We start from the raw sequence: 13,759 nt of genomic DNA, 5'->3' as shown, positions 1-13,759 counted from the left end.
TTTTAAATTTTTTTATCAACATATAGATTGAGAGTAATTAGTGGTCAAAGTTTGACCTTGAACATCGTGCGTGTCTTATATCTTGAAACAGAGGGAGTACAAGATATGAAAATCTAAGGATGTAAACTATGTGTGAATTAACTTTTAAATTTATAATTTAAGAGCTTGTATTTGCCTATTTATTACTTTTATCTAATTTGTAGATCTAAAAAGCAGCCAAAATAAGACCCTTCATCACTTTAGTTCTTTTAGTAGATATTATAAATCAATCATTTTATATATGCACGTTGTTGAAAAAAGATAAATAAATTTATAGACATAGTATGTTGGTTTGAACCCTTTTCTATTTATGAGGCTGCAACAACAACCGAACAGAGTAATCATATTATTGAATCACATCCTTCACCACATGTATTATAACACAAAATTGGAGTAAGGGTCTGTTCTCCCCCAACTTATTTTCAGTTCAGTTCCGTTGCAATCAGTTTAGTTGAGTTCAGTTCAATTGTAATCGGTTCAATTCGGTTCGGTTCAGTTCCTAAGTTATTTATCTGATAATAATAATTATTATTATTATTTAATAACTTACTATTATTATTAAATACCTAATTTGATGTTTATTAAGAACTAGAACTGATAATGATGAACTGTTATTGGGTACAAACTTTCTAACTGTACTTTTTTCTTGTTATATTTGTCAATGGCGAATTCCTAAACATAAAGTCTAACTCCCGAAAGACTTGAATTACATTGCAAATATTAAGAAAAAAGAGGAAATGTATTGTAATGGTTTTGGAGGATTTTATTATATAGTAGGCAAATCATTACTATGATTAATTCCAATGAAGGCTGTTAATTTTGAATGATATACGGCAATTTGTTCTAAGCCATTAATGTAGTACATGATTATTCTTTACTTGATTTAAGGAACATTATAACAATATTTCCTAATCTGAAATATTATAATTGATTTACAGATTCCTCTTGACTAATTATAAAGATTATGACACGCGTTAGAGCGGAATGTAATCGACACATAAGCATTAGCTCTCTATCAATTTACATGTGACATTTAATTTTGAAGCCTCATGACAAGACGACATTTGACGTAATGTATATTAGCTTGACACGTAGGCATAATGAACTTAGCTTTATATATAGACATAGATGAGGTTAGTATAACTCAAGCACCTCTTACACATTTCAAGGTATATATTTGTAAGCGAGAAAATATATGTATGGGATGGTATGAGACCCATAGTTAACAGTAGCCTTAAATGCACGCTATGCGTGCGAATTTATTATCTACACAATTAGCAATTGATGTGCAAGTTTTTAGGGATTAACTAGTATTTTGGCCCGGGCGATACCCCGAATCCGTTACAATTATTAAATATATTATTATTTATAAATTTTATAATTAAGTGTATTAACTTTTCATAATACGCAAAGTCTTATAAAAGACTGTCTCACGTTAACACTAACGTGAGACGAGTTTGTTTTTCCTCTAATTCTCGGTCTCGACCTTTAATTATAGTTTTATGGTTGATAGGTGTGATTCTGACTATTAGTTATTGTTTTATGATAAATAGTTATGATATTTGGTATTTAGTTAGTATTTTTTTTGACATTAGTTATGACTTTTTGTTTTTTAGTTCCGATTTTATGGCTAATAGTTTTGCTCTAGAAAGTAACTAAAATATTATAATTACAACATATGAATAATTATTATTAATTTCATGAGTAACAATGATGCATGATTTTATGGTTATAGTTTTAATATTTGGTTAACAATTATACTTTGAGGGTTGATATAGTATGCGGTCAATAGTTATGATTTTAAGGTCATTAGTTTTATTTATTGTATGCATTAGTAAACATTGTTTTTGCATTGGTTATTTGAGGTTGGCATAACTAATGCAAAAATGAGATAGTTATTCAAGAAAGAGAGAATTAGTGCGAAGTTAATGTAAGAAAGAGATAATTATTTATGCGCGATACTAAAATTATGGTCAATAAAATGCATTATAATCTGATTTTTATGATATAACTAATATACTTCAGTGCTTCACTAATGTACTTCGACGCTTAACTAATGTACTTCAGCGCTTAGCTAATTCACCCAGAAGCAATTTAAGGCAATCATAACTAATGGGTGCAAGCGCTTAACTAATTCTACTGCTGGTTTGATGCATGCGCGTGATGTCATGATGTCAACATGACATCAGTGTCTCACGTTAACACTAATGTGAGGTCGTCTCTCAAAAATGGACTCTTCATAATATTATGTCTAGTGCAAAATTGGAAAATGAAAGTTATGGCATGATAAATTGTTTTTAAAAAAACTTCAAAGGAACTGGGAGATAAAAATAATAATTTCAATGCAACTGGGGTAAGAGAATGTTGTTACTTAATAAAAGTGTTAGAGATCAAAAGGTTTGTCTATGTCTTTATAATTACATATAATTATAAGACTTTAGTATTTTTACTATGAAACATTAAGCATTCAAATTGTAGTGGACTAGTGGTTAAACTCTCACGTTTCATTTCAAAGGTCATGTGTTCAAATCCTACTAAATACACATCGTTAATATTTTTAAATGATAAACATGTATATTAGAAGCTTGAGAAGAGTGCCATGTGGCACCGTTTCTTTGATTGGAACGCCTTTTAATATATTTGTATAGATTTTTCCTTCTTTTCTTTCCAAATCATAGGATTGAATTTTTAATTATTTGTTTTTTAAGTAGGGTTATCTCTATTATATAAGCCAAGGGAGGAGGTGTGGTGTCCTCTTTTGAAGTGACTAAAATACCCTTAATGATCTAATTAATGGAATGAAAAAAATTACAAAAGCAAATCATTCAAAAATTCTCATTCCAACTTGCCATTTAAAACAAGTTTAAAATGGTATATGCATCAAATACTTCAATCAAAAATTAAATAGACAAAATATTTATACCTTATAAAAAAAGATGGCATACATAACGTGCACATGAAAAGTCTGAACATTCACTACCTTTGATACTCTTTAATTCAGTTAAACCAACTCATTATTTTTGTTCTTTCTGTTCAATATTCATTCACAAAAAATTAATGTTAACAATCACTCATAACCTTTTTTATTTTTTTACATTAGCGAATTAATATATCTAAATTCATCTAACTGTTGAATTTTTTACATTTAAGTTTAATCATAAATAAAGTACAAATGGAGTATCTAATAGAATAACAAATTTTGAAATTAACGCACGCATCGCGTGCATATAAAGGCTAATATTGATAAAAAAAAAAAAAAGGTGGGCACTAAAGTATTCAAGAGCTCTCATATAACAAAGATTTTTCATGATACAAGGAGAGTAGCAATGTGGGAGGAGGGGATTAGATGGAAGCATACATAGGATTTTGTTATTTAATTGTGATGTCTAGGGTAAAAATAAACTCTAAGTACCTAAATAATGAATTCCCATCACTATAGTCTATATATGGTATTTACCATTATGAGGTTTATGTAGGGGTCATCATTAGTTCTTCCAGGACACAAAGTTCACTTTCTCGATCAGGAAGATAAGATAATCAACTCGCAAACAAGATCCTGAATGAAGGCATGAAATTTGACATAGTCATTAACAATCTTGGTATTTTGAGGGAAATTCCAATAATATGTGGTTCTATCGATGAGTTACTTCACACAAAATATTCTACTTTTTGCCTATTTGCAGCTCGAGAAGCACTATTGCAATCTTGCTAGATTACATGACATAGCAATAATTACTCAGAGCATCTATAATGGAAGCAAAAATGGACTTAGCTTGTTTGCAAACATTATAAAGTTCAAGCTACTAGCTTAACTAATGGAGGAAAACTTTACTTGTTACTTTGGAAAGCCAATTGACTGTATATGGCTAGTAGCTTGAAACTTTAGTTTGTTCGTAAATTTTAATTTTTTTAATCATCTAAATTTATTAAAGGCGAGCTCATACACGTGGATCCCACTTAGGGGTCGTTTGGTTCATTATTTTTGGATTTCAAGAACCGGAATCAATTACCGGTTCCCTTTCTTCTTGTTTGGTTCAACATCACATCAATCCCTTACCATTACTTGATGGTAATGGATTCCCCCAATTTATTACCTTCCCCTCCCTCTCAAGTAACAAAATCCATTACTTGAAGGTAATGGTTACCCTTCATTTCCATTACTTGGCTTGAACCAAACACTCAATAAAGGAAACCATTTTTGTTACCATTTTCCTCCTCTATTTATATCCATTCCCTTTTCATTTCATATATTGAACCAAACGACCCCTTAAACTACAAGATCTTGTTGTTTACCATAATAGAGTGAAATAACTTTCGTAAGGTTGTTGCTTGGAAATCTAACTTGGCAAATAAAGTTAACTTGGCAAATAAAACTACAGGTATTGTATCTTGTCATCATAGTTGCTCTTAGCTTTAGGTAATAGAGGCATTCTTGATGCCTTTTAAAGCACTAATGCCCGCAAGAATACATCCATAGGGGAGGGAGTTTCAATTTTGATCGATCAACACGAGATGATAGAAGGTCGAGGATCGTATTTAGGGTTTGGTTCGGTTTTGGGAAGAGAAAAAACAATTGACTCTTGATACCATGTTAAGATCCAATTAAGTTGCCTCCCCTTCTCATTAATCATAAAATATATTTATACATGCTAAGAACAAAGTCGTACATCAAGTCTAATTATGATACAAATTCTAAATTATATGGAACTAATAAATAGAGTTCTATTTTCTTCCTAATAAATACTATGTCGTCCATATTTCCCTTCGTTTCACCTAATTATGTTTCCTATTTTCCTGAAACCTTCTTAAAGAGCAATGATTGTAATAGCAACCCTATTGCCTTTGTTCGAGAAAAAAGGTGATATGTGATGTATTGTATGTGACATGTATATATTGCCAATTTGCCAGGTTCAATTACTTAAAACTCATCAATACTCCTAGACATACTTATCATACGAGTCTAGAAACAAATCTAGCTGAAAGAGAAAGACAAAGAACATATACAATTTATCCCATAGAATAAAAATAGTACAATTTCTTTTTGTGGATAACAATCAAAGAAAAAGTGAGAAAGTTTTTGGGTCAAGTCGTCAAGCCATGCGACATATATATATTTTGCAACTTGCCAGGTTCAATTACTTAAAATTCATCACATACTTATCATATGAGTCTAGAAAGAAATCTAGCTGAAAGAGAAAGATAAAGAACATATACAACTTATCATAGTTTAATTTCTTTTTGTAGACAACAATCGAAGAAAAAGTGAGCAAGTTTTTTGGGTCAAGCCATGCTCTTCCTAAGACTTAAGAGCATGAGCTAAAGTAATGTGTATGTTTCCACATGAGAGCCGCATTTTACGCCTTTTGCGGCTATTTGTTATTTATAGCAAAATCTTATAGTATAATATTCTACATAAAACTTAAATTTGGACCTCCTTTTTAGTACTGCCACATGAAACTATGAAAGGAAAGGTCAAATATGGAATTGTCTCCAACTACATACATGTCTCAAAAATGGAGAAAAAGACTTGGTCATTTTTCTTATGATGATTAGCCAATTAATAGCGTAGTTCCCTCAAAGAAAAAGTAGCACTCAGTTTGATATGAAGAATCCTACATAGACTTTGTAGTTTGGACATAGCTACGTCCATTGACTCTCTATACAATTTTAGAAGAATATAATGATGGTATATTGTGACATATTGGTAAGTATTTTACTATTTTTGGGTGGATTGCCCATTATTAATTTTTAATAGATTATTAAAAAAAAATTGTTAAGGTTAAGTTAGATTTCACCTTACATTAAATTTTATTAATAGAGGCTAAATTATCCTTTGAGTCAATCAAATTTTGTCGAATATTTATGATGGATTTTTTTCATAATGGAACAAAGAGGATATGCATATATGATTAGAGTAATCATTAGAATCAATTTTTTTAGAATTTGTTTGAATTAAGTGATTTTGTTCAAGTTAATAAGAGTTGATAGTAGTCTGCATCTATTTCATTTTAATCATAATAGTTTGACTTTTATGCTAAGAAAAATAAAATATACTCTTATGATTTTCAAAGCCATTACACTAGGGGAAAAAAAAGGAAGGGCTGCGCTTTCTTCATTATGCAGCCCTTCTATACAGTAGGGCTGCGCTTTTAAATAAAACGCAGCCGTTCTTTCTTGTACGGCTGCATTTTTATAGAATAGCGCAACCTTTACAAAAAGGGTTGCGCTTAACACAGCCCTACTATAAAGAGAAGGCTGCATTTTTTAGTCAAACGCGGGCCTTTTTTTTTATTTTGAAAAGAATATATCGCATTGGGCTTAAAATAAAGAAGCGTGCTAGGGTATTTCTCCAACCCTCCTTCCCTCATTCTCTCTCTCCTCTCTCATCAGAAACGACTGTTCTTCTCCAACCCTCCCTCCCTCATTCTCTCATTCTCTCTCACCAGAAACGACTATTCTTCTCCAACCCTCCCTCCCTCCCTCATTCTTTCTCCTCTCTCTAACAAAGCGCGCTAGGGCATTCGACTGTTCTTCTTCATCAGAAACGAGTCATGAATGGAAGTCACGAAACGACAGAAAATTCGACAGCTTACAGTAACGAAATTCGAACTTCGAAGAGAGAGTCTAAGGCGTATATCCGGTGAGGAAAGAGAAAGAGCACGAAGAAACGCAATATTCGACTTTCACGAAGGCCGCCGTCTTTCGGCCTTTGTTCGTCGCCTCCGACGAGTTTGGTGGTGGCCTTTGTTAGTGTTTTGATTTCAAATTCGATCTATAATTTTAGTTTTTTTTTTCATTTTCGTTTATTTTTTTCATTTTTTGTTCATTTTCAGATTAGTGTATTTTTTTAGGGTTATTTTTTTCCATTTTCGTTAATGTTCAGATTAGTTCATTTTCAAATCTATAATTTTAGGGTTATTTTTTTCATTTTTTGTTCATTTTTGTTAATTCTGTTTTTATTTTCGTTCCTTTTTTTTTCTATTTCTGTTCCTTTTTTTTTTCATTTCAGGACTAAGATTTCTGGAATAATCATTGTTTTGTTATATCTGTTATTTAATTTCAGTTGTATATTACATTATTTTGGTTGTATGATAATTCATCACCTTTGGTTGTTGCTGCTGCTTTATCAAATTATATTATATTATTTTTTTTATTTTGTTTGGTCTAAAAGGGCCGCGCTTTTTACCTAAAAACGCAGCCTTCAAGCTCAGAAGGGCTGTGCTTTTACCTAAAAAGCGTAGCCCTTTGTTGTGAAGGGCTGCGTTTGTAAAGCGCAGCCCTACTTAAAAAGTGAAGGGCTGCTATTGAAAGGTCTGCTGTCAAAAAGCGCAGCCCTAAGGGCTTTTTTTAGCGCAGCCCTTCCTTATTTTTCCACTAGTGTTAGTTACTTCAACTGTTTTTTTTTCCATGCTCCAATTTAACTTTCACGTTTATTAACAGACAACTTTGATAATATATATTGCATATTTAATTATTTGTTAGTAAAATTATAAAAAGGTTGGTCATTGGAAAAGTAGTTTCCCCAAGTATCTGAAGGACCAAAAGAAAGGAGTTTCTAGTTCAGATATGTATGTTATAGAAGTTAACTTAGCAATTTTTGCTTCTTGGGTATTTGATACCGCTTGTGGTTGGCACATTATTTGTAATATGCAAGGCCTCAAAAGAAGTAGAACATTGGGAAAGGGAGAAGTAGATCTTTGCATTGGCAATGGAGGACGAGTTGCTACATTGGCAGTGGGAGTATATAGTCTACTTTAACCTTCAGGATTAGTTTTAGAACTTGATAATTGGTATTTGAATGATATGTTCTATGTCTCCGCTAATTTATCAAATGGTTTATATGTTCTAGACTTAGAAACCCACATCTATAACATAAACATCAAGAAACGTAAAGCAATGATGCAAACCCTACATACCTATGGCATTGTTGACTAGGCCACATAAGCTCAAAGTGTATTGAGAAGCTTCATAAAGACGGAATTCTCAAATCATTTGATTTCGAATCATCCGATATTTGTGAGTTTTGCTTGATGGGGAAAATGACAAAGTCACCTTTCACAGGTTAAAGTGAAAGGGCCAACAACCTTTTAGCCCTCATACATACGGATGTGTGTGGACCTATGAGTAATTTGGCTAGGGGAGAGTACAGTTACTTCATTACTTTTACTGATGATGTAAACAGATTAGGATTTGCTTACCTCATGCGACATAAGTCAAAATCCTTTGAAAGATTCAAGGAATTCCAGAATGAAGTACAAAACCAACTTGAGAAGAAAATTAAGACACTGCAATCCGATCGTGGTGGTGAATATTTATCTCAAGAATTTAGTGATCATTTAAAGGATTGTGGAATACTTTCAGAATGGAACCCACTAGGAACACCACAGTTAAATGAGGTTTCTAAAAGAAGGAATCAAACCCTACTTGATATAGTTCGATCCATGATGAGTCTTGTTGATCTTCCTATTTCATTTCGGGGATTGGCGCTTGAAACAGCAGCATTCACACTTAACAGAGCACCATCCAAAGCAGTTGAAAAGACATTATATGAAACGTGGACTGGAAACGTTCCAAAATCGTCTTTTCTAATGATATGGGGTTGTGAAGCTTATGTAAAACGTTTACTTTCTGATAAGTTTTCTCCCAAAACAGATAAACGTCTCTTTGTCGGTTACCCAAAAGAGATTAAGGGATACTACTTCTACAACCAAAGTGAAAACAAAGTGTTTGTTGCTCGTAATGGTGTCTTTCTGAAAAGGAGTTTATTTCCAGAAAAACAAGTGGGAGAAACGTATATCTCGAAGAAGTCCGAGATGAGCAACAAATGGATGAGGTTAACACCTCATCAGAGACGGCCCGACATGAAAATGCTCCGGAGGCGGTGCATATTCACGTACCTCCTACCATCCCACTTGGAGATACTCCATGCGAACTCACTCAACCTAGTAAACGAGATATATTGATTTCCTTTTGACTGGAAGTTCTGAAATAACGATTTTAGAATTAGAAGAACCTACTAGCTACAAAGATGCTTTGGATAGTAAAGACTCCGAAAGATGGCTTGAGGCCATAAAGTCTGAAAAGGATTCCATGTACGAAAATTCAAGTATAAGACTTGGTTAATTTGTCTGATGGGATAAAATCCATTGGATGCAAATGGATTTTTAAGTTGAAAACAGACAAGGATGAAACACATTAGTGTTTTCAAAGCAAGGTTGGTGGCGAAAGGTTTCAAACAAATTCATGGTATTGAGTATGATGAATCATTCTCACCAGTAGCCGTGCTGAAATTTATTAGGATAATCCTTGCGATTGCTGCCTTTTATAACTATGAAACATGGCAGATGGATGTCAAAACCGCTTTCTTGAATGGATTCTTGAAAGAGGATGTGTACACGACACAACCTCAAGGTTTTGAAGATCTAGAAAATTCAGGGAGTGTATGCAAGTTTAAGAAGTCCATTTATGGACTAAAGCAAGCATCAAGGAGTTGGAACCACATATTTGATGAGGCAGTTAAGAAATTTGGCTTTCTTAGAAATGAAGAGGAATCTTGTGTATATAAGAATTTAAGTGGGAGTAGTATTACTTTTTTGGTCTTGTATATGGATGACATACTTCTCATAGGATATGATAAAACCATACTTGAGTCGATCAAGGAATGGTTTAAAAATTGTTTCTCTATGAAAGATTTAGGAGATACAAAGTACATATTGGGAATAAAGATCTATAGAGATATATCTAAAAGGTTGATTGAACTTAGTCAAGAGACTTATATTGATAAGGTTCTTGTAAGATTCATGCTGGAAAACTACAAGAAAGGATAAGGAAGGTTCATACCGAGGATAAAATTGCAAATCTTCTGACTAAACCGCTTGCTCAACCTAAGCATGAGTGTCATACTAGGTCTATGGGGAAAAAGCATATGGGAGAATAACTTTAGGTTGTTTACTTCATGTTTACAATTGTAAAGACATTTATTATGCTTTGGATGTTTATCAATAAAAAATTTGTTTCTTATTAATTGTTTAGTTTAGTATTAAATAAAATGTCTAAATAATTACGTTTTCAAATAGGATTATCGAAAAGGTTTTGATAATGGAACCCTAACAGAAATCACAATTTATTCAAAGTCCCTGGTCTAAATCACTAAATTGGACATAAGTGATTTGTTTAAAAGACTAGTATATAATTAATTGATAGCGCAATTCCATGGGCTATGGAGACATAGAGATGTCTAATTGATTATATGGATGTATAGTTTATACATTGAGACTTGACCTAATTAGATTCTAAAAGTAGAATCAAAGTACTATGTTTAATGGATTTCTTAGACATGAGTATGTCTTAATAACCACAATATAATTAGTTTAACTTTGACACTGTTAAACGTCGAGCCGTAAAAGGAGGTTATAAAGGCAGTGATCAGGTGGGCTAAGAATTAAGTGAGAGTTATGGTCATACAAGAGTGGATAAGCTCTCCTATTAAATAGGAATGGTGTTTGGGCCTCTTGATGAGTGAGAACTGGAAAATTGCATGGTCGTGCAGAATAGGATTAAAGAGTTAATCCTTATTTGAGCAGTTCGAACTCAACGATCAAGGAATATAATTTGAGAATAACATTGTGTTATCAAATTTGACATTACGTGACTTAAGGAATCTAACATTGCGCTCTTATCTTCGGACAAGTGGGAGATTGAAGGAATATGTCCTTATACATTCTGGCAATTACTAAATATAAATAGGAATAATATTATAAAGATAATAATGTTAATTATTTTAGTAATCGTATTTTCATGCTAGAGAATAAATATGATTAATAGGACAATATTGACTGGGCATATAACTAAAATAGATTAATCATACGAGGTCAAAAATTGTAGCACAAGTTGGACAAAGCAATCCAAATCCATGTAGGATTAGGATTGGACCGGTCCAAAGGGAAATAGGAGGAGAATTAGTTCTTCTAACTAGCCTATGTCTCTTCTATTATATATAGGATATAATATTAAGGTTTAGAGGATCGTTTCATTAATCAGTTTCTTTTCACTAGAGAGAGAAAGTGAATCCCTAAATCTATTCCCTCTAAACCGACGTCTATACCATCAAAAGCAAGAGAATTTATACTCTTCCGTTCTAGCAAATGTTGGTGTTCAACTGGTGCTCGTGGATTGATTAGAGGAGCAACACTTAGGGCTCTTGGATCTTCAAAGCTTGCATATAATAGGGAAATCACGCTACAAAGGTTTGATATTTAATCCCTATTAAATGGTTCATGTGTTTGATTATGTTTGTGATCCTATGATAGATATTAGGAAATTGTTTCCTGAAATTCCTCTATATGCATCTACATATTTCTACACAGACATGATCACTTGTTTCCTAAATCTGCTTCCCCTGTACCTCCTGTGAATCCAATTGATGAGCTATGTGTAATTGGTGGATATGGCCTGTAATCCAAGCCATGCTTTTACCTTCATCAAGCACTTGTAACAGCCCAGATTCTCCCGACCAGCTTACAGAGGATTAGGCACAGCGAAAGAGACTCTAGTCGAGATAACCCGAACTATTACAATCACACTCACAGAACTACATCAGAGAGTGTGAAACTCAATTCCCAAGTATATTCAAATTAATTAACTATTACAACTACGCCCTGATTCTCAGACTTTATTCTCATAAATTTCTATAGAAAATCCGGCAGAATTTCCTTTGAAAATAGGACAACTCTAAAGCGAGAAATAATATGAACCTGTTACAATTTCAATTTATAAAATATATTTCCGAATTCCAAAACTCATCAACCTCAACGCTTTCGCGGATGAACAACCAACAGAGAATCAGAAGCAATAACGACTCTTAAATGGAAAGATAGATTATAAATAATAAACGACTAACTATTACAAAGTCAAGCGTCCTCACTTCGATAACAATTATAATACTGCTCCAGCTTGTATTAGATTCAATTTGCAAAATGTTTACTTACAGCTTCAACCTGAAACATTTAGGGAAACTGCCACCCACCAAGTGACAGGCCACAGAAATGACAAAACGACATACACACATCAGCAAATTAAAGCTGAGTACTAACCCGTAAATAAGCTTAAGACATGATTTGGTGGCTTTTACTTGAAAACGACTCTCACACAGTCAACATAAGTTCAACAATCACATCCATCACGGCATGCTTAGCAGCAATAATCTTGTTGAACATACATGTTATATTTCCAATTCCACATTTCATAATACATCATCAATCACATAGTAGCAAACACACTAAGGTGACTCCCAACAATGTTATGTTTCATATATTCTCATTTAATCATTCTTTCAACTTACCACGATTCCATAACAGGAATTTGAGGTTACCAACTTTGATAAAAACAATATACTTTATCTCCTTTAATTGATTTCTTATCAGAAATCCAAACTTATGCTTTCATACTCTATCAATTATTTCCTTATACTATCATACACAAACCCTTATCAGGCAATAATTAACATAACAACTTTCACCATAATGATTGCTTATCAGGAATCCAATAACAAGATATGATTCCTTACCGGGAATCCAACATCTTTGTAACTTACCATGATATACTTCCTTATCAGGAAATCAATATCAATATTTTAATTCAAATACTGAATAACATTCATAATTACTGATATGATTCTTACCGGAATCCATATCGAACAACTTACCAACATAATTCCTTATCGGGAATCCAATTATCATATAACTTTCATACTTGGATAACATTCTTTTACAGGGGAAAGAGAACGGCGGAGGAGAAAAGCTTACACTCCGACAGTGGGGGTCGTCACCCAACCATTCGCTTTACTTTTGCCAATAACCGCGACTAGTTCGGAGTACATTTTTCCGCTGATTCAATCAGCCATCCACAGGTTTCACATTACCTGATATATGACCCGATTATCGCCCCACAGAGCAATGGGTAGGTTTCCCTGTGGGGCCCCCAAGGTTCACATTCCATAGGGCATTGTTCGTGTCACCTCATCCGTCGACTCAGACGAGGATACTTTCCCCTTTTAGATTTCTTTTGATTATCGTTCATAACTCAATCAGATCATTCATATAACTCATACAATGATATTCGTGATTCTTAACAACTTTTGCACAACCAACCTTACTAGGAGACTTCACATTAGAGAACTATAAATCACATGTCATAGTTCTTCCTCACGTATTTGAGGTTCAATATATATATTTATGCATTTAAGTTCAACTCAATCCAATCATAAGCTTATAAATTATCGCAACTCATAAGTAATCAATTCTGGTCAATACCAACAACAAAAGCAAATGGTCTCTCAGCTAGAATTAACTAATGAGAGTTACTAAACTAATTCCATACAATGCATACCTTCGCATATAGATTGTTTATACTCTTTTATACTTCTTGGTTATCAATTAACACTTATCTCATCAATGATAATAACCGTTATCAAACACCATCAACAATTACAATAAGTCTCTCTCTTAGAATTAACTAAGGAGAGTTAGCATAGATTAACTCGAGATTCATGAAACAAAGGTTGATTAGACCTAATCAATTATGGATCATATTTTCTCGTAAGTTTGATTCCAATACTATTATAAATGCCAACTATTAATGGATCATATTCTTACTTAAGTATATAACGAGTCAACCTCCCTCCTAATTAGAAGTCATTTAATTATATAACTCAAACTAATTT

Source organism: Beta vulgaris, chromosome 2 (genome assembly GCF_026745355.1).
Source record: "Beta vulgaris subsp. vulgaris cultivar EL10 chromosome 2, EL10.2, whole genome shotgun sequence".
Classification (NCBI taxonomy): Eukaryota; Viridiplantae; Streptophyta; class Magnoliopsida; order Caryophyllales; family Amaranthaceae; genus Beta; species Beta vulgaris.
Note: the sequence above shows the minus strand (reverse complement) of the source record.